Source organism: Hordeum vulgare, chromosome 5H (genome assembly GCF_904849725.1).
Source record: "Hordeum vulgare subsp. vulgare chromosome 5H, MorexV3_pseudomolecules_assembly, whole genome shotgun sequence".
NCBI lineage: Eukaryota > Viridiplantae > Streptophyta > Magnoliopsida > Poales > Poaceae > Hordeum > Hordeum vulgare.
The window spans coordinates 182279373-182305709 of NC_058522.1; positions in this window are offsets into that span (position 1 = coordinate 182279373).

The following is a 26337-nucleotide window of genomic DNA, read 5'->3' on the forward strand; positions in this document are numbered from 1 at the left end:
AGACAGCTAGTTTTTCTAGCATCTTTGCTAGTCCTAAAATCCAATATCATCTTGGGTATGGACTATATGTCAGCTCATTATGCCAAGATTGATACTCATTCTAGAAATGTTCAGCTTACCCATCCCTCGGGTGAGATAGTCAATCTCTCCACTCGAGTTGCCAAATGCCAACTCTATTCCCTCAATGCAAATCCTCTTCCAGAACTCGAACACATTTCTGTAGTCCGTGACTTTCCGGATGTTTTTCCAGAAGAACCGCCAGGAATTCCACCCTATAGGGATGTAGAGTTTGTGATAGACCTTGTTCCAGGAACTGTTCCAATAGCCAGAAGACCTTATAAGATGGCACCCCTCGAGCTAGCCGAACTTATGAAACAACTAGATGAGGCCTTGAATAAAGGTTTCATTCGTTCTAGCTCTTCTCCTTGGGCTTGTCCCGTCCTCTTCGTCAAGAACAAAGATGGGACGGACCGGATGGTTGTAGATTATCAACCAGTTAACCTGGTCACCGTAAAGAACAAGTATCCGCTCCCCAGGATCAACGATCTGTATGATCTGCTCGCTGGATCCTCAGTCTTCTCCAAAATGGATTTGAGGTTGGGCTACCATCAAATCAAGATCAAGAACGGGGACATTCCAAAAATGGCTTTTGTCACTCGTTATGGCCAATACGAGTACACCGTCATGTCCTTTGGTTTAACCAATGCCCCAGCCACCTTCTCTCGCTTGATGAATTCAATCTTCATGGAGTATTTGGATAAATTCGTCGTGGTATACGTCGATGATATTCTCATCTACTCGAGGAACGAACAAGAACATGCCGAGCATCTAAGGCTGGTATTGATGAAACTTCGAGAGCATCGCCTTTATGCCAAGTTTTCAAAATCTGAATTTTGGTATAGCACCCCAGTTTTTGGCCTTCCTGATTAATTAACTTATTTCAAAATTTAGGACCAATTAAAAAATTTGTGAGTTCTTGTGATGCTTGGAGTGACTATTGTTTGCGTGTTTGCTTGAATGCATGTGATTGCTCCCCCTTCATTCTTGCCATCCTCCTAAGCACCTCCTCATTCCATGATCTCCTGCCTAATGATCATGCCATGTGTTTAGGATAAATATCTATTTTCACCAAATAATATTTTCGCCAAAAAGCATTTTTTTAAATTAAACTTTAAAACCCCTGAGATGAGATTTCTACTACAAGTCCTGAAATTAGGGAATTTCTTCTGCACCAATACTTTTATTTAAAACCTATTATCAAAAAGTCTTCCAAAAACCATCATATTATTATTTTAAAAGTTATTTTATTATTTTATTTAAAAGCCTTTCTGTGAGGCCAGAAATGGTCTCCTATGAAGGAAAGTTATTTTTATTGCTTTCAAAATATTTAAAAAAATTTAGGGAAACTCAGTGGATATATTTATTCCATATTTATGAGTTTCAACACATGGTCATGTTCAAAATATTGGCCAAACCCCTCCAATACCATTCCTGCCTATTTCAAGCTTTTGAAATATTTTTATAAGAAATATTCTCAATAAATTCCAGTAAAATTCTAGCATGTCATCTATGATATTCTTGATGATCTTGCCAAGTTTCATTTTAATGCAAGTTGATTTGGCTCCCCTAATCACTCTAAAACCCTGTCTGTCCAGCATCAAATTTGAGCAACTCTACATTGTGAAGTGTCTCCAATTGTGCTCAAATTTGGTGGACATGATCCAATACTCCAATAAGGCATCCGCACCAAGTGGTACACCAAGGATAATAGAGGAACTTGTCCTAAGACCCTCAAAACCCTCTTTGTTGATTTCTGACTTTGGTAAACTTTACATTATAAAGTTTCTCCAATTATCCTCAAACTTTTTGTGCATGCCGTAATGCTAAAATAATGCCCCTACACCAAATATTAGATTTGTGGGAATTTATTTGAATAGGGTTCTAAGCAGAAACCCATTTCTGCCCATTTCTTGGGTTTTTCAAGTCTACATTGCAAAGCTTCACCGGCAAATCCCAAATTTGGTGTGCAAGCCTATTTTCATCTATTATTTGACCCTGTTAAGTTTCATAGACATTGGAATCCATCTGGTAACCTAACCACAGATCAAACACCTTGTGTGCACTCACTAATTTGGCTTCTTTTGCCCCTTTCACTTTTACCCTTGAGCTCAACTTTCTAGCACAGCCTCACATAGTTACATTTGACCTCTTGTAACTTTCCCATGGCCACTTGTCAATTATTGGGGAAGGACCCTTTGTAACTTCTCTCATTTTCACCCATGGGATCACTGTTTTTACCCTCTTGTTTCACTTCTGCTTAACCCAAGGCCCCCAATTCTTTCCAGAGCATCTATTATATGCCAAGGCTTCATTTAGAGCAAAGATATGGCATGCTCATGTGGAGAAAATGAGCAGCACCTCCTCAAGTTCATTTCTGGCTGAGATATAGCTTTGTACAGCAAGTAAGCTACCCTTCATTTCTTGAGCTCAAACTTGGCAGTGTTGTAGTTCTTGCATAGGTAACACTGCGAGACATAATTTCCCCCCAAGGCTCCCCACCTAAGACCCACTCTTATTAGCTATAAGTTTACTGTTAGAAACTTAAGAGCAGTTAAAACAAGTTCAAACCAGCCCCAGATGCTTCCAAACTCCACCAATGACCTCTGGCAAGCATGCCTTGCATGGGAGACAACTTTTCCAGGTCGAATGGACACCCTGGACACGCGTGGCCATGGTGACCACGTTGTCAGCCTGCACAAATGGTGCTCTGCACTATTTCCTTGTTCCCTAGCTCATGTCCCGCAGCTGCAGCATGCCCCAGAGTGCCAGAGCACTCCCCCATCCCTCGTTGACTCCCTCCATGACGCTAGCTAGCATCCAATGCCCCTCTGGGATGTTTGGCGCCCATGCCCACGTGAGCTCCAGGAGCTCCCGAGCTCTCTCGGCTTCTCCTCCCCCACTTACAGCCTCCCGAGCACCTCTAGCTCCTCCGGAACCCTGTCCCTCACTCTCTGGAACCCCTCGAGCTCCCCTTTTCTATCCTAAGCCTCCTCCCCTTCCCCATGGCCGCCATAGCCCAAGCTCCCGAATAAATCACCGGAGGTCTCCGCGCGAGCCTAGCCAACCCAGGGGGTTACTCCTCGCCCCTGGGCTCTCCGGTGAGCCTCTCCGTTGCCGCGCAGCCCTCCCTCTGCGCCCCTCTCCTCTCTTGGCGTCGCGTCCCCGACGCCATGGAAGCCATCGGCCTCCCTCGGGCCACCCTGCCGGCGTCTCCACCTCCCCTCCCCGCTAGCGCGTGGGGGATGGTCGGGCGTGGCTCGGCCGCCTGAGCCTGCGGGTGAGCTAGGCCTCGCCGGGGGTGGAAGAGCACGGGGAGCCATCGAGCCTTCGGGCTCCTGCATCTCCCCTCTGCGCGAACAGGAGGTAGGAGAAGGAGCTGACGTGTGGGACCCCCTCGTCAGCTGCTCACAGGTCGGGCCCGCATGGAGTAAGTGGAGGCGCCCTCGCAGATCCCGCTTCCAAGTGGGGAAAGCACCTCAGGAAAGGTGCCTTCGGTGTGGCCCTCCTACGCACGAGGCCGAGCCAGCAGGCCGGCCCATTCCCTCTCCCTCGCAGGTGGCACAAGATAGCCCCGAAGCTGAGTCTTTTCCCCTTTTTCATATTTGGTTAAACTTACAAATTCCACCATAAATTCATTCTGACTCCAATTTCATTGATTCGAATTTCTGCAGGCTCCTAAGATTGAGACCTATCCAAATAAGTGCTTTTCAAATTTTTCCCTACCAAGTTTCTGTGGTGTTTTATTTAAAATGCCAATCTGGATATAAAATATCCCACCTTTCAAAATTCCTAGTAGATTTAAATAAACTCCAAATGGAGTGATTCCAATTCCTAGGGCCTTCTAAACTCATTCACTATTTTTAGAAACCTGGTCAACATTTTTTGTGTGACTTATTTCTGTTGCATCAAATGAATAGCCCCTTTTGCTATTTATTCCACATTGTCAAATCCCTAGAATATTCATTTCAACTCCAAATCCAGTGAAACCACTTCCTAAATATTTCAAAAGTCATTCTCTGTTAAATGGGTGCCTTCACTCATTTTTAACAGAATGATTTATGTTGGCTCCTTCAATAATCACCTATTGCTCCTTTCACCTATTCAAAAATCCTTGATGATTCAAATCTCCTGTGAGAAGCTTCAGGTATTTTTCTTATGACCAGAGAGGTCCAAGAAAAATAAAACTTATATTTATAGAACACTTTTATTCTGCTTGCTATATGGCTTACTATGGTTGTTTCCGATGATAGTAGACGGTAGACGGAGTATTCGGAGTTGGAGCAGAAGACCTCAAAGACCCCGAGGACTTACGTGAGCAAGGAAAGCATCCCTTTGACCATGACTTAAGCATATGAATTGATGCTTGCTAGAATAGCAACTACTTTTCCGTTGCATGTGATCATAGTCCCGGTTCATCATTGGTGTGATGCTACCAAAGGCTTCTTCAAAGCACTTGCATGATGGTGAAGTCATACATATGGCTCCTCGGAGCACAAGCAGGATGAGCTTGACCCTACCATCTATGATGATCATGCCACTGTAATGTTGACTAGTAGAGTTAGAGAACCATTGCATTGAGCTTGACCCTACCCCTTGAGGGTCATGCTAATACCATGTTGACAAGTAAAAGTATATTATCATGAGCATGATGATGAGTTAAATCAAGAGTTTATGAAAACCCCGTCGGGTGCCACTAATGCCCGAGGGTGATGATGAGTTGGTGGTCACTTTTGGTGAAGTGATGCACCGGTGTTTTGTGTGAGTATGGTTTCAGAAATGGGATTAGATTTATGATGTGTCGACTGTCGCAACCTTACAAGTACGACCACGTTACCCCTTAATGAGATGGGGCTTTGTTGATTACTCAGGTCCGTACTAGCAAAGAGCCACATTACTAGTGGCGGGAGCGATTGTCGTCACTCTCGTGATGGGGTCGTGCCAGGTAGGACGACTATGCCATTATTATGAGTTTTAGGCACACCGTTGATCCCCGCATGGTTGATACTGTCCAGAGTCGGCGCTCGTAAGACGTACAACATGTGGGCTGGGTACCAATCGAGTGGACCTCTTTGTCTAGTATCGTTAGGGGAAAGATGATGATCGGGTACTTACCTCGGGTATATGTGATATGCCGCGAGTCGTGGATGACACGGAAGTTTCCCGGATCTCGTGGGTCCAGCGTACTACCTCTGCAGAGTGTCAAACTATTCGAATAGCCGTGTCCATGGTCAAGGACAGTTGGGTAATCCTGCTTCAACTACTTCCAGCGTTTCCAAATAAACCAAGTGTGAGTAAGTGTGTGTGTGTTGTTAAAGAGGTGTTAACATAATAATAATATGACCAAGTTCGGTGACTTGGCACATAGGGTGAACCCGGATGGTTCAGCCCTCAACTGATATATTGAGGATATGACCAAGTCTGGTGACTTGGCATATAGGGTGAACCCGGTTGGTTCAACCCTTAGCAAATATGTTGATATCTGTAACCTGTTCTTCAAAAGTAATTCTTTAACTTGAGGCATATTCATGATCATGCCACCCAGATGAGTTATACTAGAAATGCATGATATTGTTATCCTTCCCTTTCATTATTCATATCGTGGGCTGTTTGCGAGTACATTCAAAGTACTCATTGGCTTGCCACTAGTTATTTCATTGACCAGGTGTGAAAGACAGGATATGGTGAAGATTGACTCGGTGACATTCTTGCGAGCTAGGATGCTTCCCAGTCAGAATGCCTATAGGTTAAGGCTGATGGCATGGGTTCACGCTTTCTACCAATAATTACCCTATTGGTTTAGTTCAAGTGTAGGTCTTTAAGGCCCTATATATGTAAGACTCGACCTAAGTGGTCATTTATTGTATCAAACGATATGTATGGATGTAAGACTCTTTTATTCGGTATCTGTGTTTGGTGAGCATTGATCTCTGGGATCACTGAGCACGGCGATTCTCGACTAGTAAGTCGGGGGTCCCCACATATGGTTACCAGAAGTGACCTATCTAGGCCACGTAATCACTGGTAAGGGTATTGCTGTCAATCCCGAGAGAGTTCAAGTTGTCCTTGATTGGACTCAACCTGAATCTTAAGCAAGTTTGGAGTTTTCTTGGACTAGCGAGCTATTGTTGCCGCTTTGTCGAGAACTTCTCCAAGGTTGCAAAGCCTCTAACTGAACTCCTCAAGAAAGATAAAAAGTTCGAGTGGACACCACAGTGTGAGCATAGTTTTCAGGAACTGAAAAGACGCCTGACTTCCGCACCTGTGTTGCTACCACCAGATTTTTCAAAGGACTTTGTTATCTATTGCGACGCCTCGCGACAAGGAATAGGTTGCATTCTCCTGCAGCATCATCATGTGATTGCGTATGCATCTCGACAGTTGCGTCCACATGAGGATAATTATCCCACACATGATCTTGAGCTTGCAGCTGTAGTCCATGCACTAAAAACCTAGCGACATTAGCTTCTTGGTAATCATTGCGAAATATTCACTGATCAACAAAGTCTGAAATATATCTTCACCCAGCCGGATTTGAATCTCAGGCAAAGACGGTGGGTTGAGTTGATCACAGATTACGACTTTGGGATAAGAGAAGGCCAATGTTATGGCTGATGCACTAAGTCGTAAGTCTTATTGTAACAATCTGGTGTTACAACGAGGTCAACCACATCTCTATAAGGAATTTCGAATGTTAAATATTCACATTGTTCCTCAAGGATTCCTTCCCAACCTGGTGGCGAAACCTACTCTTAGGCATCAAATTATAGCTGGCCAAAAGCGTGATAGGGGTATATCACGGATCAAGGAGAATATTATTAGCGGAAACGCTAAGGAATTCTCCATGAGTGATCAAGATGTTGTGTTCTTCCAGAATCGTCTAGTAGTTCCTAAGAATCCACATCTAAGGCAGTTGATCCTTAAGGAGGCTCATGATTCTCCTCTCACCATTCATCCTCGTAGTACTAAGATGTATCAGGACCTATGCCAGAGGTTTTGGTGGACTAGGATGAAGAGAGAAATTGTTGAGTTCGTTGCTAGCTGCGATATTTGTAGTTGAGTTAAGGCAGAACATCAAAGGCCTGCAGGCACCCTTCAACCTTTAGCTATTCTTGAATGGAAATGGGATAAAGTCAGTATGGATTTCATCACTGGATTTCCCAAGACCAAGAAAGGAAATAATGCTATCTTTCTGGTCATTGACTGTCTTTCCAAAGTAGCTCATTTTCTTCGAGTTCGTGAGAGTATAACAACTAGACAGCTAGCAGAGTTATATATCTCTTGAATAGTGTCTCTTCATGGTGTTCCTTTGGAGATTAACTCAGACCTTGGAATTATTTTTACTTCCCGCTTTTGGCAAAGTTTTCAGAATGCCATGGGGACTCACCTGTCTTTTAGCACTACTTTCCATCCTCAATCAAGTCGTCAAGTAGAAAGAGTGAATCAAATCCTAGAAGATATGCTCCGAGCTTGCGTTATATCGTTAAGTATGAATTGGTAGAAGTGTCTTCCATTCGCCGAATTTTCTTATAACAATAGTTATCAATGAAGCTTGGGCAAAGCTCCTTTTGAAGTTCTCTATGGACGAAGATGTCGAACACCTCTTAATTGGTCAGAAACCGGAGAGAGGCAACTCTTTGGTCCGGATATGATCCAGGAAGTAGAATAGCAAGTTCGCATTATTCGTGAAAATTTGAAAACAGCCCAGTCTCGTCAAAAGAGCCAATATGATCGTCATCATAAGGCTGTGACCTTTGAAGTTGACGAGAAGGCTTACCTTCGAGTTACACCTCTGAAGGGTATCAAGGGCAAGTTGGCTCCTCGTTACATTGGTCCTTTTTGCATTCTTGCCAAACAAGGAGAAGTTGCCTACCAGTTGAAGCTTCCTCTGCATCTTTCCAAGGTTCATGATGTATTCCAAGTCTCGCAACTCAGGCGTTGCTTTTCGGATCCTATCCGTGAAGTGGACCACGAAACGCTTGATCTCCAAGATAATCTTTCATACGGAGAATACCCTGTTCGTATTCTTGATCAAGCCGAGCGTACCACTCGACGTCAAAACCTCAAGTTTCTTAAAGTTCAATGGTCAAATCATTCTGAAAAAGCGGCAACATGGGAAAGAGAGGATCGTCTTCGACTTGAGTATCCCGCGTTATTCCCGATGACTTCCAAATCTCGGGACGAGATTCTTTTGAGTGGGAGTGAGTTGTCACATCCCTGAAACTCTAATAGAGTTTAACAAGATTGTGCTCATGTCTTTTTCTTTGCATCCAAAGAAATGGAATAAATTCAAAAGAAACAAAAGAAAACAAAACCAAACCCTAGCAATTCTAATTCAAAACAATTCCAAATTTGGTGACAAATAAATGAACCCAAAATGGCCATCATAAAAGTTCATCTTTTCTGAAAAATCTTGGGAACAAGATATCAAGGGTGAAATATATTTTCTAAATACTTTTGGAATTTTATTTTAAACATAAAAGTCACTGAAATCAATTATATATTTGATTTCAAATAATTCAAATTCTCATAAAATGTTGAAAACTTTATGTAGGTTTGGAAATATTCCAAATAACACCCTAGTATCATTCAAACTATTTTTGAAATAGTTTGGAGCCAAAAATAAAATAAACTAAATCAGAAAAGATAAAACAGAAACTGAAAAGAAAGAAAAATGGGAAAAGACTATACCTCGCTCACCTCGGCCTAGCCGAGAAGCACCCTTCTCTTCTTCCTCCTTCGCCAATCGGAGCAGGAGGTGGCCGCCGCTCCCTTTGGCGCGGCCAGGCACCTGCGTGCCTGCCTGGCCGCCACATCGCGCTGGCGTGGAGTAGATAAATCGCCCGAATCCATTCCCGTCCTCGTCCTCTCCCCATTAGCACTCTCTCCCCTCTCCCTCTCGGCCGCCCTTAGAGCCCGAGCTAGAGCTCGAGCTAGCCGTCGTCTCCGGCCACCGGAAGTCTCCCCGAGCACGCCGTCCGCTCCTCCTCATCGAGCTGGTCGTCCCTGCCAAAGGAGAAGAACCCCCGAGCCCTGCATCGCCCTGACGCCATCGTCTTCATCCTCGGATCCCTGAAGCTCGCCGCCGCCGTTCTCCCTCCTCAGGCCCTCCCTGAGCACGCCTTCGACGCCCCTGCACTCCCCGTGAACCCAGGATTCTTTTCCCCTCGTTTTCCCTCTTGATCCGGAGCTCTAGGCCTAGATTCGTTGGAGCCCGACGAGGACCGCCGCTGTAGCTCGTCGCCGGTGACCCTACGGTGACCGGTTGGTCCATCCGAGGCCTTCAACAGGTCCAGCTCGTCGCATATATGCTCTAGGAGCCCAACCCTGCACGATTTGCACTTTATTTCGATGACCTCGACGATGGTCGAGCTCCGGTAGCCGCTGAGCTCGTCGCCGGCATCGATTCCAGTCATCTCAGTCCCCGAGGCTAGCTCCGTCTTGCTCGCGGTCGAGTGGCTAATCGTTTGAGCCCCTCCGCCGCTCGTTTGGCGCCGGAAGCGGAATCCCGACGCCCTCCGTTGTTCTGGTGGTCGCCGGAGCCTCGTCGCTGGTGGGTTTGACCCCATCGCCGGTGGGTTGACTCCCCTGAGTCACTGGCAAGTGGGGCCAGCCCCGTGGCTAATTAAGATTAGTAAAAATAAAATTAATAATTATATTAAAAGTTAAACGGACAGTGACATGTGGGTCCATCCCTGTAAATATCTAATTAAGTTTAAATTTAACTAATTCCTGGCGAGAGTCAGTGACCAGTGGGTCCCACTGGTCAGGTTTGACTTTCAAACGGCCAAGTGACCTGCTGATGTCATGCTGACGCAATTAATTCAATTCTGGTTTTAAAATAATTCTAGAATAAGTGCAAACTTTGGAAATTCATATAAAATTGATCATAACTCCAAATTTGACAAATAATATATGCAAATTGATCAGAAAAATTCAATGAACACAATGGTGCTACTTTCATGCATGAAAAACAAAGTTACGAAAGAGCATCAGGTCAAATCAATTAAATGATTAAGATATATATGCTATTTCAATTGATATTTGAATTTGGATTGCAAACCAGATGCAAACTAAGGGTTTACCAACCCCACTGAATCATATCACTCTTCATTTCATGCCATGTTCATGCATCATGATTACTGTATATGATTGCTATTAATTGAATGTTGTTATTCCGGTAGGCCCCTCCCCTCCAGATACAACTGAATATCCGACTAACGGATATTAACCCTCTGTTGAACAACAAGGCAAGCACCCTTTTGATCATCCCGATATAATTCCATGTTCTTGCTCCTCCTCCCACTTATTGCACTAGGACAAAATATTTCAAATGATTTACTTCGGTAGCTGAACCTATTCCTTTGCATGACCTGTCATTGTCAATGTAAATAGCCAAAACATGCAACCTAGGATACCTGGTAGATGCTTGAGCTGTGATGTGTTTATTCTTGCTATGCTTGCTATGCCTAGAAATTGTGGCAGGTCTGTTTCATCTGGGTGATGAATAGGAATGGATGAATGTGTACTAGTGACAAAGAATAAGTGTGGAACCTGATTTGGTAAAGGTACCGATGAAAGGCTATGCAGGAGTACATGGCGGGTTGTTTCATTGGAACCGTCCTTAGGAACTGAGTTCCGTGTATGTAATCCAAGACGAGATACTACCACATGCTAGGCCCTGAAATATGACCCCGCTCGACTTATTAATAGCCTAGTACTCGATCCAGGAGTCGCAAGTAGTTTTTGGTGTTATAGTCATGCTGTAGGCCGTGCATGGTGCTGACCTTAGAGGTGGGCTATGATGCGGTAGGCGGTGGCACGGCGTACCAATTGGCACCCGGATGGTGGGCTTGGGAACCCTGCGCACATCATTTGGGGCCGTGGCGGAAACCTCGACCGGACTTCCGTGCGGGCGCTAAACCTGGACTAGGTACTAATGTGGTTAACAGTCGTGGACGACTCCCTCGTTGGGCTTCCGCTTGAAGGTTGCCGAGGTGCATGATGTGCACATAGCGATAAGTGGCGAGAGCGTGTGTGAAGAAGTACACCCCTGCAGGGTTATGATCTATTCTAATAGCCGCGTCCGTGGATATGGACTACTTGGAGACATATGTTGTTCATAGATAACTTTAATGGCTACTCATAAAAGTATCATGATAAGTGTGAGTGTCATGGATGCCATTTCCGTAGGAAGGCGGGAATGATTCCATGATGGTGTATTGTTGTGGAATTAGTGGACTCGTGTGCGAGAAATCAAAGTTCTTAAAACTATTTAAAAATGTAGTTTAGTCTAGCCAAAAGTCAAAGCTGGCTTGCTGCATGAAACACCACAACCCCTTTGTTGATACCTGAGCATGAGTAGATAGATCTGTTCTAAAGTCTTGCTGAGTACTTTTGTACTCATGTTTGCTTAATAATTGTTGCAGAGGATGCCCACGAGCCAACAGGTGGGTTCTTTCTAGACATCGATGACAACGAGTAGCTGGTGTCCCAGCTACGACGTGGCCCCTTTCAGAAGGGATCTATAGATAGTCAGGCTTTATGCCTTATCCTTTCATATGTGTGTACTCAGACAGCTTTTATGCTTCCGCTGGTTTGTATGAGACTCAAGCTTCAAGCAAGTTACATTTATGGGGTATTACGATAAATTGGTTGCTCACGTACTTCAGACAGCTTTTATGCTTCCGTAGGATTGGCTCAAGCTTCAAGCAAGAAGACTCTACATTTTACATTTATGAGAAATCACTTTGAGTCCAAAGGAAAACCAATACTATTAAAAGGGGGTGAGGTATTACGATAAATTGGTTGCTCACGTACTTAGAGATAACAACAAAAAATACTCATCCATTCTCTCACAAAAGATCTCTGTCCAATGCCAAACTATAAAAATTGGTGCCACCAACAATTTCCACTCGGCCCTACCGATTTTACACTTGACATATCCTTTGCCAAACCCTGCCATCTCGGTACCACCAACTTTCACTTGTGCGCCATCGAGATTCAGTGACCAACTTTTTGTTGAGACGATTTCAAGAATCGGAATTTCCAAGTTTGAAATCGGTATCACTGAGATTTGGAAACTGGTCTAGGTCATCGTATCGGTACCATCAAGATTCCTATATCGGTCTCATCGAGAATTCAAAAGTTGCCACATTTAGTGCAACTCCGTACCACCCAGTTTCTTTTCGATGTCACCGAGTTGTACAATAATGTTGTAATGATTAGATTTTGGGGGCTGCCTATATATACCCCTCCATCTACCTCTCCTTCACAGAGGAAGCACTCAGAACACACTTACACTTGCGAGATCCATTTTTCCGAGAGAGATCCATCACCTCATGTGTGGACATCAAGAGATTCTACTCCAACCATTTGAATCTTGATTTCTAGCCTCCCCAACTTGCTTTCCACAAGATCAATCTCTCCTACCCCTACGAAATCTGAGAAAGAGTGATTGATTGTTGAGGAGACTATCTTTAGAAGCACAAGAGCAAGGAATTCATCGTTCCAAATTGGTTAGGTGTCGATTGGGAGCCTTCTACTTCGTGGTGTGGAGTTGAACCAAGCTGTTTGTAAGGGCTAGGAGATCGCCTACTTTGTGAAGATCTACCGTGATTGAGGCTAGTCCTGTGTGAACAGAAGCCGTGGTGGAATATACAAGGCCGCTTCTTTGTGGATCCCTTGTGGGTGGAGCCCTCCATGGATTCTTGCAGCCGTTACCCTCCGTGGGTTGAAGTCTCCACTAAAATGGACGTACAATAGCACCACCTATCGAAACGATGCCAAAAATCGCCGTGTCAAATTCTTTGTGTCTGATCTTCCTAAACTGTACTCCTTACTACATATGCAAAGTCTTTAGTTTCCGCTGCCATATTTGCTGACTAGCATGTGTAGGGTGCACTAGACTTGTTAGAATGCTAAAATCTGTCATCCACTGAAATTGGGAAAAGTCTAGGATTTTAATTTATGCAAGTACTCTATTCAACCCCTCTAGACACCTCTTCTATTGATCCCCCAATAAGGCATGGGTTTTTGAACCCATGGCTGTCTTTCTTTGCCATGCTTTCTAGCAACAAAATCTGTTCCATGATAACGTTTATTTTTAGGTTTGGGGGTCATCAAGATCAATAGGAGGTTCTATCTCAACATCATTATATCGTTCTTTATCGTTGTCAGGTTTAGCATCTATATCAGCATCAGCATCATCATTTTTATTATCACTAGGTGCATGCTCACTACCATATTGAGTTTGAGCATCACAGATAGAGATATCATTAGCATTAGCAGAAGGTTTCTCTAACCGAGGTTCAATTGAAGTATGCAAGGTCCTATCATTTTTCCTTTTCTTTTTCTTCCTAGAAGGACTAGGTGCGTTAATATTATTTTTTTGTGAATCTTGTTCAGTTCTTTTAGGATGGCCTTCTGGATATAGTGGATCTTGTGTGATTGTTCCTCCTCTAGTCATTACTCTAACAGCATGATCATTCATATGAAAATTCATTTCATGAAGTAACTCACTTTGAGATTTAGCAACTTGTTCTAATTGGGTTTCAAGCATAGAAGCATGTTTACCTAAACCTCTTACATCATTGGTGATTCTAAATAACAAGTCACTTAAGCGAGCAATCATATCAAAGTTTTGTTTCAATTGTTTCAAGACATAGAAATTGAAATGATCTTGCTTCATAATATAATTATCAAACTCATATAAGCACTGACTAGGATGTTTATTCTAATGGATATCACCTTCATCAAACTTTAAAGGAGAATTTACCTCCACCACATGTGGTGGTGTTTGGAGACCATGTATTTCTTTGATAGGAGGTAATTCTTAGCATCTTTAGCTTTAATGCCTTTTTCCTTCATACATTTCTTTGCCTCTTGCGTAGTTTCAGTACTAAGGAATAAGATACCTCTCTTATTTGGAGTAGGCTTAGGTGGTGGTTTAGGAAGTGTCCATTCATCTTAATTCTTCAATATATTATTCAATAATTCCTCAGCTTGTTCGACAGTTCCTTCCCTGAAAACAGAACCAGCACAACTATCTAGGTGGTCCCTAGAAGCATTTGTTAGTCCATTATAAAAATATCGAGTATATAATTTTCATTAAGACGATGATCACGCAAAGCATTAAGTAATTAGAGAATCCTCCCCAAGCTAGTTGGAGACTCTCTTCTTCAATTTGCACAAGGTTAAATATTTCATGTAAGACAACTTGTTTCTTATGAGCAGGAAAATATTTTTTAGAGAAGTAGTAGATCATATCCTGGGGACTACACACACAACCAGGAGCAACAGTATTGCACCAAATCTTCGCATCACCATTTAAAGAGAACATAAATAATTTGAGGATATACTAGTAGTGAATTTTCTCATCATTAGTAAATACGGTGGCTATATCATTTAGCTTAGTGAGATGTGCCACAACAGTTTCATTCTCATAGCCATGGAAAGGACCAGATTCAACCAGAGTGATTATCTCTTGGTCGACAGAGAATTCATAATCCTTATCGGTAACAAAGATAGGTGAAGTAGCGAAATTAGGATCACATTTCATTCTACATTCATGGATTTTTCTTTCAACTTGCATAGTAGTTTCTTAAGATCATCTCCTCCTAACAAACAAGAACGTCTCTAGAAATTTCTTCATCCATAACATAACCTTTAGGTATTTCAGGCATTTCCTTTCTAGGATAGTGTGTCTAAAAGGTATTTCAGTATTTTCAGTAGCAAGAAATTCATCAGTTTCAATAGTTTCATCAATTTCATGAAGAAATTCACCTAGTGGCACAGTATCATCAAGCAAGGTAGTAGCATGATCATAAGCATCATTCACAGCAGAGGTAGCGTCATTAACTACTTGCAACATATTAGGATTAATAGCATGTGGTGGTGATGGTGCAAGTCTACTCAAAACATATGGTGAATCAAGTGAAGAGCTAGAAGGCAGTTCCTTACCTCCCCTCGTCCTAGAGTGAACAATCTTGGTTCTTAGATCTTTCAGATTCTTCATAGTGATTAATAAATAGATATCCCAAGTGACTCAGAAGATATAGCTTTGCTCCTCGGAAACGGCGCCAAAACATTCTTGATAACCCACAAGTATACTGATCGCGATAGTTTTTGAGGGTAGAGTATTCAACCCAAATTTATAGATTCGACACAAGGGGAGGAAAAATATTTGCAGGTATTAGCAGCTGAGTTGTCAATTCAACCACACTTGGAGATTTAATATCTGCAGCATAGTGATCAATAGCACAATATATGTTAGTTTTGATAGAAGTGGTAACAATAGCAACAATAACGGTAATAGTAGTAGTAGTAACAGTAAGAGTGATAGCAGTTTTGTAGGAATTGTAACAACAGTAGCAACAAAAGTAACTTAGCAAGCACAATATGTGGAGAACTCGTAGGCACTAGATCGGTGATATTGTTGGATAATATTCATCATATAACAGTCACAACATAGGGCGACACAGAACTAGCTCCCGTTCATCGATATAATGTAGGCATGTATTCCGTAAATAGTCATACGTGCTTACGGAAAAGAACTTGCATGACATCTTTTTTTCTACCCTCCCATGGTGGCGGGGCCCATGAAGAAACTAAGGGATGTTAAGGCCTCCTTTTAATAAAGAACCGGAACAAAGCGTTAACACATAGTGAATACATGAACTCCTCAAACTACGGTAATCATTGAAAAGAATCCCAATTATTGTGAATTTGGTGTATGCAGATCCTAACATGTAGTTGGTGTATACAACCTACAATATCATATGAGGGACATAGATATAATAGTAAAAACATAAACAATTCAGAACTGAAATCATGGCACTCGGGCCCTAGTGACAACCATTAAGCATAGGAAAGTCATAGCAACATCTATCTCCGAACATAGTGGGTACTAGGGATCAATCCCTAACAAAACTAACTCCATTACATGATGAATATCGTCCATATCTTAACCGACCAGCAAGCCTATGAAGGGATTACCCACTCCCGGTGGAGAGTATCATGAAATTGGCAATGGAGGAGGGTTGGTGATGACCAACACCAAACATTCGCCTCTCCGGAGCCCCCAAATAGACTCCGGATTAAGCCTCCCAATGAAGAACATGAGGTAGCAGCGGCTCCGTTTTGTGAAATGCGATGAAACTTCCTCTTTGATTTTACTCTTCGGAAATAGGAACTTAGTGTTGGAAATATGCCCTAGAGGCAATAATAAAATTGTTATTATTATATTTCCTATTTCAAGATAATCTTCTATTATCCATGCTAGAATTGTATTGAATCAACATGCAAATACATGTGTGGATATATAGACAAAACAATGTCCCTATTGAGGTTGTAGTTGACTAGCTCGTTTATCGAAGATAGTTAAGGTTTCCTAGCCATGCACAAGTGTTGTCACTTGACAACGGGATCACATCATTAGGAGAGTGATGTGATGTACAAGACCCAAACTATAAACATAGAATGTGGTCATGTTATTTTATTGCTATTGTTTTCTGCATGTCAAGTATACATTCCTATGACCATGAGAACATGTAACTCACTGATACCGGAGGAATTCCTTGTGTGTATCAAACGTCACAACATTACTGGGTGACTATAAAGGTTCTCTACAGGAATCTCCGAAGGCGTCCATTCAGTTAGCATGGATCAAGACTGGGATTTGTCACTCCTTATGACGGACAGGTATCCCAGGGCCCACTCGGTAATACAACATCACAAAATAGCCTTGCAAGCAATGTGAATAAAGAGTTAGCAACATGATCTTGTAATATGGAACAAATAAAGAGAATTGCCGATAACGAGATTGGAATAGGTATGGAGATACCGACGATCGAATCTCGGGCAAGTAACATACCGAAGGACGAAGGGAATGTTATACGTGATTAATTGAATCCTTGACATAGAGGTTCAACCGTTAAGATTTTCGTAGAATATGTCGGATCCAATATGGGCATCTAGGTCCCGCTATTGTATATTGACCATAGAGTGTCTGGTCATGTCTACATAGTTCTCGAACTCGCAGGGTGTGCACACTTAAGTTCGGTGACGTTTTAGTATAGTTGAATTATTGATGTTGGTAACGGAAGGTTGTTAGGAGTCTCAAATGAGACCCTAGATGTCACGAGGGTTTCTGGAATGGTACGGAGACGATTATTGATATATAGGAAGTATCTATTTTGGCTCCCGGGAAGTTTCCGGGCATTACTGGTAAAGTATCGGGAGTGGCGAATGGGTTCCCCGAGTTCCACCGGGAGGGGCCACCCACCCGGGAGGGAACCAAAGAGGCCCAAGGGTGGTGCACCAGCCCCTAGTGGGCTGGTGGCCAGACCAAGGAGGGCCAATTTGGCTGAAGTAGGAGAAACGAAAGGAGAGGTGGGGAAACCAAATTGGGGAAGGAGGACTCCACCTTCCAAGGTTTGTTGGAGGAGGACCCCTCCTCCTCTCTTGCGCCAGCTGGAACCCTAGAGATATTTCCCTAGGGTGCCACCCCCCTCCCACCTATATATAGTGGAGGTGAGAGAGGCTTTTAGAACTCATGCTATAGGGAAGCCGTCTCTCCCTCCACCACTTCGTGTCACCCCATAGCTAGTTCGTTATGGTCCGACGAAGCCCTGCTGAAACTGCTCCACCACCATCTCTGCCACGCCCTCGTGCTGCGGTAGAATTGAGATATCTCTACATCTCTCTTGCTGGATCAAGAAGGCAGAGATCGTCATCGAGCTGCACATGTGCAGAACGCGGAGGTGTCGTCCGTTCTGCGCTTGATCGCGACGGAGTTCGTGGGACGACTTGCGATTTGGATCGCGGAGACGTTCGACTACATCAACCACGTTTCTTAATGCTTCCCTCTTAGCGATCGAGAAGGGTGTGTGGATGCGGTATCCCCTCTCGTAGATGTTCATCACCATGGATAGGTCTTTCCTGTGCGTAGAATTTTTTTTCCGTGCAACATTCCTCAACAATGGCATCATGCGCTTGGTTCATGCGTAGATGATATCTCAAGTAGAACACAAAAGAGTTTGTGGGTGTTGATGTTCAATTTTTTCCCTCCTTAGTCTTTTCTTGATTCGGTGATATTGTTGGATTGAAGCGGCCAGGACGAACATTACTCGTACGCTTACGAGAGGCAAGTTTCATCGACTAACATGCAACTTGTTGCATAAAGATGACTGACGGGTGTTTGTTTCTATAACTTTAGTTGAATCGGATTTGACCGAGGCAGTCCTTGGAGAAGGTTAAATAGCAATTTGCATATCACCATTGTGGCTTTGCGTAAGTAAGATGAGATCATACTAGATACCCATAGCAGCCATGTAAAATTTGCCACAACAAATTAGAGGACCTGTAAGTTGTTTTTGCAGGGTATGCATGTGATCTGATATGGGCAAAGACAAGATATGATATGTTGAATGTATGAGATGATCATGTTGTAATAGTTAAATATCGACTTGCACGTCGATGCTACGGCAACCGGGAGGAGCCATAGGGTTGTGTTTCATTATTTGCGCTTGGTGATGCTTTGTTTTATTGCTAGTAGTAGCATTAGTAGTAACACCATAGTAGGCGTGACAACCTCGATGGCAGCACAATGATGGAGATCATGGTGTGGCGCCGGTGACGATGGAGATCATGCCGGTGCTTTTGTGATGGAGATCAAGAAGCACAAGTTCATCGCCATATCATGTCACTTATGATTTGCATGTGATGTTAATCCTTTTATGCACCTTATTTTGCTTAGGACGATGGTAGCATTATAAGGTGATCCGTCACTAAAATTCCAGGACAAATTGTGTTCTCCCCGACTATGCACCATTGCTACAGTTCATCATTTCGAGACGCCACATGATGATCGGGTGTGATAGATTCTACATTCACATACAACGAGTGCAAAACAGTTGCACACGCGGAACACTCGGGTTAAACTTCACGAGCCTATCATGTACACACATGGCCTCAGAACACAGGAGACCGAAAGGTCGATTATGAGTCATATAGTGGATATGATCAACATGTAGATGTTCACCATTGAAGCTAATATCAACTCACGTGATGATCGGACTTAAGTTAGTGAATTTGGATCATGCGACACTCGAATGACTAGATTGATCTCAATTTGAGTGGGAGTTTATTAGTAATATGATTAGCTAAACTCCATTATCTTGAACATATTCTACGTAATCTTTGTAAAATATTATGTTGTAGATCAATGGCTCACGCAGTAGCAATCCTGAATTTTAATGCGTTCCTAGAGAAAGCTAACCTGAAAGATGATGGAAGCAACTTTGTTGACTGGGCCCTAATGTGAGGCTTATCCTCACGGCTGCATAAAAGCAATATGTTATAGATGCACCGCTAGGTGATGCACCGCCCAAAATAGCGTTGCCAGAAGTTATGAACGTCTGGCAGACGCGCGATAACCCACAAGTATAGGGGATCGCAACAGTTTTCGACGGTAGAGTATTCAACCCAAATTTGTTGGTTCGACACAAGGGGAAGCCAAAGAATAATCTCAAGTATTAGAAGTTGATTGTCAATTCAACCACACCTGAAAGACTTAGTATCTGCAGAAAACTATCAGTAGCAGAGTAGCGTGATAGCAAAAGTAGCAACAGTAATACTAGAAGAAGTGGCAACAGTAGTGACAGAGTAACAGTAGCAGCAGTGATAGCAGTAGCAGCAAAGTAACATAGCAAGGACCAGTAGGAAAAACTCATAGGCATTGGATCGGTGATGGATGATTATGCCGGATGGTATTCATCATGCAACAGTTATAACATGGAGAGATATGTAACTAGCTCCATTTCGTCAATGTAATGTAGGCATGTATTCCGTATGTAGTGATATGTGCTTAGGGAAAAGAACTTGCATGACATCTATTGTCCATCCCTCACATGGCAGCGGGGTCCTAATGGAAATTACGGGATATTAAGGTTCTCCTTTTCATAGAGAACCGTACCAACGCATTAACACTTAGTGAATACATGAACTCCTCATACAATGGTCATCTCCGGGACTGGTTCCAGCTATTGTCACTCTGGGGTTGCCGGGTCATAACACATAGTAGGTGACTACAACTTGCAAGATAGGATCAAGAACACACATATATTGACGAGAACATAATAGGTTCAAATCTGAAATCATGGCACTCGGGCCCTAGTGACTAGCATTAATCATGGCAAAGTAGTCGCAACATCAATCTCAGAACATAGTGGATACTAGGGATCAATCCCCATCAAAACTAACTCGATTACATGATAGATCTCATCTAACCCATCACCGTCCAACAATCCTACGATGAGATTACTCATGAACGATGAAGAGCATCATGGAATTGGCGATGAAGGAAGGTTGGTGATGACGATGGCGATGTCTCCCCTCTCCGGACCCCAGAACTGACTGCAGATCTGCCCTCCAAAGGAAGAAAAGGTGGTGGCGGCGCCTCCGTATCGTAAAACGCGATGAACTCTTTTCCTCGATTTTTTTCCGGATGAAAGGGACTAAATAGAGCTGGAATTGGAGGCAGTGGAGCTCCGTGGGCCCCACAAGCCTGCCAGGCGCGGCCAGGGGGGCGCCTGTTGGGCTTGTGAGCTCCACGCTCCACTTCTTCGGTTGATTCTTGCGCCAGTATTTTTTATATATTCCACAAAAAATCCTCGTAAATTTCTAGGTCATTCTGAGAACTTTTATTTCTGCGCAAAAACAACACCATGGCAATTCTGCTGAAAACAACGTTAGTCTGGGTTAGTCCCATTCAAATCATGCAAATTAGAGTCCAAAAGAAGGCCAAAAGAGTTTGGAAAAGTAGATACGATGGAGACGTATCAACTCCCCCAAGCTTAAAGCCTTGCTTGTCCTCAAGTAATTCAGTTGACAAACTGAAAGAGACAAAAGAAAAACTTTTACGAACTCTGTTTGATCTTGTTGTTGCAATTATGTCTAACTCATATTCAGATTTTCAGCAAATTCACAAGCAAACCACATAAGCAATGACATCTAGGTCTCAAGGTAAACTCATATCAATGGCATAATGAGCTAGCGAGCAATAATAATGAGTTTCAAACGTCAACACTTCAATCAACACAATCATGAAGCAATACGAATAGATGGTATCTCGCTAGCTCTTTCTAAGACTGCAAAACATAAATGCAGAGCACCTTCAAAGACCAAGGGCTGACTGAACATTGTAATTCATGGCAAAGAAGATCCAGTCACAGTCATACTCAATATCAATTAAAAGCAAAGCATAAAAATGACAGAGGTGCTCTCTAATTGGTGCTTTTAAAAGAAGAGGATGACTCAACAGAAACATAAATAGATAGGCCCTTCGCAGAGGGAAGCATTGATTTGCACAGGTGCCACAGCTCAAGCTTTGAAGACAGGGATAAATAATTTTGGCTGGCATGCTTTCATTGTCAACGCAATGACCAAGATTTTTTCACCATCTTCCATGCTACACATACTATAGGCGGTTCCCGAACAGAAAAGTGAAGTTTTGGCTCCCCCACCACCGATCAATCACACTACACGACTAGCCGAATACTCGGGTGCCGTCCATACCAACAATAATCGAGGGGGAGTTTTGTTTGCAATTATCTTTTCGATTTGAGCATGGAACTGGGCATTCCAATTACCGGCCCCTTTGTCGTGAATGATAGTTAATAAACACATATCGAGGATAACACGCCTAGCATGGAAGATACTGATTGCCCCTTGTCACCACATGAGCGGTTCGGGCATCCAAAACAGATTATTTTTTGAAGGTTGAGAGAGTGGCAATGCAAATTTACTTGGAACGACAGGTAGATACCGCATATAGGTAGGTATGGTGGACTCATCTGGAACAACTTGGGGTTTATGGAAGTGAATGCACAAGCAGTATTCCCGCTTAGTACAAGTGAAGGCAAGCAAAAGACTCGGAAGCAACCAACTAGAGAGCGACAACAGTCATCAAAATGCATTGAGATTAACCAACATTGAGTGCAAGCATGAGTAGGACATAAATCACCATGAACATGAATATCATAGAGGCTATGTTGATTTTGTTTCAACTACATGCGTAAACATGCGCCAAGTCAAGCCATTTGAATTATTCAAAGGAGGATACCATCCTATCATACTACATCATAATCATCTCAAAATTCATGTTGGCATCCAAGACAAACCATTATAAGCTCCTAGCTAATTAAGCATGGCATCAGAAACTATGATATCTAAGTTGTCATTGCAAACATGTTTCTCTCACAACAAAGCTGAATCTGGAACAATTAGCTAGTCATATTTACAAAAACTAAATAGATCGAGTTCATACCAGCTTTTCCGGGCTCAATCACTTCATCATATATCGTCATTATTGCCTTTCACTTGCAGGACTGAATGATGTGAATAATAATAAGAGTGTTCGTGCATTGGACTACGCTGGAATCTGCAAGCAACCACAAAGGAGAAGACAAAGTAATATGGCTCTTTAACAAATAAACATATATGCATGCGAGAGCCACTAAACATTGTAACCATGGTCTTCTACCTTGACCCAGACAAAAAGAAAACTATTTACACGGGAAAGCTCCCAACAAGCAAAAGAAGAACGAGAAATCTTTTTGGGTTTTCTCAAACTAGACCAACACACGAGAAGAAAGCGAGGAAAAGAAATAAACTAGCATGGATGATACAGTATCAAAGTGTGAACACCGACTAAAAAAGTGAAAGTGTGAGCAAGAATATAAAGTCGGTGAGAAACACGTACTCCCCCAAGCTTAGGCTTTTGGCCTAAGTTGGTCTCCTCCCATGGATAGTCCAGGCGATACCCAAAATCATAATGGGGGTTGTACGGGAGTGATGCAGCTACCGCCTGAATAGCTGCCTCACGGAGGCGAGAAACCTTTGCCTCCCTCTCATACTCCTCTGCCTCTCCTATGGTTATATAATATCTCTGTTTTACATCAAAGGCAAAGAAGGCAGGACCATGAAGGGTAATATGGAAAACACGTTGTCGGTTAAATATTAACGGGTATAGGAGGGATTCATTATCACTCTCAAGGAACTGATAGCGTGTCACAGAGGCACGATCAAGGAAAGCTGTATGGAGCGGGGGATCTCCTTCGCGGATGGGTACTCCAAGAAAATTTGCTATGCGAGTGGCATAGATCCCACCAGAGAAATCCCCTTCATTAGCATTATTATTCAGACTCCTTGCTATTGTAGTGCCCATGTTGAAACTTCTATCACCCGTTACTGCGCTCTTAAGAATATTAAGGTCAGGTGCGCAGAGGTGACAATGCTCGATCTTGCCGTTAATGCATCTACCTATGAAGAGGGCAAAGTAATGCAAGGCAGGAAAATGAATGCTCCCCATGGTAGCCTGTGTAATATCTCTCGTTTCTCCAACAGTTATACTAGAGAAAAAATCTCTAACCAAAGATTTAGGAGGATCACTGAGACTACGCCAATCAAGTATCTTGCAAATTCTATTGAAATCCTCTAAATCCATGGTATACGATTTGTCATAGAGATCGAACAGTACGGATGTGTCACGGCCAACTAAAAATTTGAATCTACGAACAAAATAGGCAGTGAGAGTAGTATAATGTTCACATTTATCGGACATAAATTCTTTGAGTCTGACGTTATGAGCAAGTGTATCAAACTCGTCTTTGAAACCTGCCTCAATCATGAATTCATCAGAAGGCCATTCACATGGTTGTACCTGTGCGTTCCTCTGTTGGTAAGGATCGGGCTCCCGAATCGCCAGACGGGGACCCCTCTTGCTTGAGGAACCACCATGATAGTTTCTCTTGAACATCTTCCTTTTCTGAAATTTTCAGTGACTCAAAGGAAAAGGGAACAAGGGTCAACTAAACTCGTAGCAACTCCTCCGACAAGTGCCTAGAGGTCATATCACGCATCTAAACTACTTGGCACCAGCTAAAATTAGCATGCAAAGCTCAAGAACATGGTCACCAAGGCAGCAAAGATACGCGACGTATAAGGCACTAGAGAAAAAACTAATTGGACCAATGGAGGAGTCACATACCAAGGAGCAATTTCCCCGAAACAGTTTGGTGAATGGGTCATTGCACAAGGAGATCGAAAATTGCAGCAAGAAGAGCAAGAACACGGCCGGTTTGAGCTGCAAAACTATTTTTTCTGGAGGTAGGAGAAGGAGATGGGAACTAGAATAAGTGAAGGGGGACACATGGGTGCCCGCGCCTCCAGAGCTTGTGGCCCACTGGTGCAGCCCCCTGACTAGCTCTCCGTCTCAGAATTTTTCAAAAAATCCAGAAAAAAATCATACTTGATTTTCAGGACATTCAGAGAATTTTAATTTTCGGGACACTTTCCTATGGGACGCAAAAAGCAGAAAACATGGAAAACTAAAGCTAAATCTATCATTTTTCTTCTATGCAACGGAAGGCGAAAGCTTTGAACAGAGGGTTGTGACTCCTCGATTCATCCATCCCATGGTCATCGAAAGAAATCCGTCAATGAGGTTGATCAAGTCTCCTTGAAAAACTTTTTCGAATCGCATAAAGAAGAACGAAGAGTTTTCAAATAGTCACTAGGTTACCTCAACGGGGATGAGCATATCCCCAACAAGCAAATCATACTTCATCTTGACAGTAGGTATAGGGCATTCAAAGCTCCCAATAAGAATCTATGAACTTTTTTCAATAACATTGATGCAATGTACTTGATATTGTTTCTTCGGAAAGTGCACCGAATGCTCATTACCATTGACATGGAAAGTGACATTGCCTTTGTTGCAATCAATAACTGCCCCTGCAGTGTTTAAAAAGGGTCTTCCAAGGATGACCGCCATGGCATCATCCTCGGGAATATCCAGAATAACAAATTCTGTTAAGATAATAATGTTAGCAACCACAACACGCACATCCTCACAAATGCCGATAGGGAAAGCAGTTGATTTGTCGGCCATTTGCACAGAGATTTCAGTGGGTGTCAACTTATGCAGTTCAAGTCTACGATAAAGAGAGAGAGGCATAACACTAACACCGGCTCCAAGGTCGCATAAAGCAGTTCAAACGTTGATTCCTTTAATGGAGCAAGGTATACTGGGCACTACGGGATCACCTAGTTTCTTAGGAGTTCCATCCTTGAAGGTATAATTAGCGAGTATGGTGGAAATCTCAACCTCAGGCATGCTCCTCTTATTAGTCACAATATCCTTCATGTACTTAGCATAAGGAGACATTTTGAGCATCTCTGTCAAACGCATTTGCAGAAAGACAGGTCTAATCATTTCAACAAAGCGCTCAAAATCCTCATCATCCTTTTTCTTGGATGGTTTGGGAGGAAATGGCATGGGTTTCTGAACCCATGGTTCCCTTTCTTTACCATGCTTCCTAGCAGTGAAGTCGTTCTTATCGTATATCCTATTCTCGGGCTGTGGGTTATCAAGATCAACAGGTTCAATCTCCACATCCTTATCATTCCTAGGTTGAGCATCTTCATGAGCATCACTATCGATATTATCATTAGTCTCATGTTCATCACCAGATTGTGTTTCAGCATCAGAAACAGAGACATCGTTTGGATTCTCGGGTGTAACAGCAACAGGGTTGCTAGCGTGCAAGTTCCTATCATCTTTCTTCTTCTCCCTAGGATGACTAGGTGCATCAGTGCTAACTCATTGAGAATCTTGTTCAATTCTATTAGGATGACCCTTAGGATACAAAGATCCTGGGTCATTCTACCGCCTCTAGTGATAACTCTGACAGAATTGTCATTCAACTCATTGAGCAAGTCATTTTGAGCCGTAAGTACTTGTTCTACCTGAGTGGTAACCACAGAGGCATGTTTACTCAAGAGCTTAAGATCATTGACGTTTCTATCCACACAAGCACTTAAATGACTAAGCATACGAGCATTTTGTTCCAATTGTCTGCTAACATAATCATTGAAACTCTGTTGTTTGGCAACAAAGTTATCAAATTCATCCAGCCATAAGCTAGCAGGTTTATCAAAAGGAATATCTCTCTCATTGAATCTACAAAGAAAATTTACCTCTACTACCTGTATCGGGTTATCAAGACCATGGATATCTTCCATAGGTGGTAAATTTTTGACATCTTCAGATTTAATGCCTTTCTCTTTCATAGATTTCTTAGCTTCTTGCATATCCTCAGGACTAGGGAATAGGATACCGCTTTTCTTAGGAGTTGGCTTTGGAGGTGGTTCGGGAGTAGACCAAGCGTTCTCATTGCACAAGATATTATTTAATGGGATCTCGGCTTGTCCTACGGT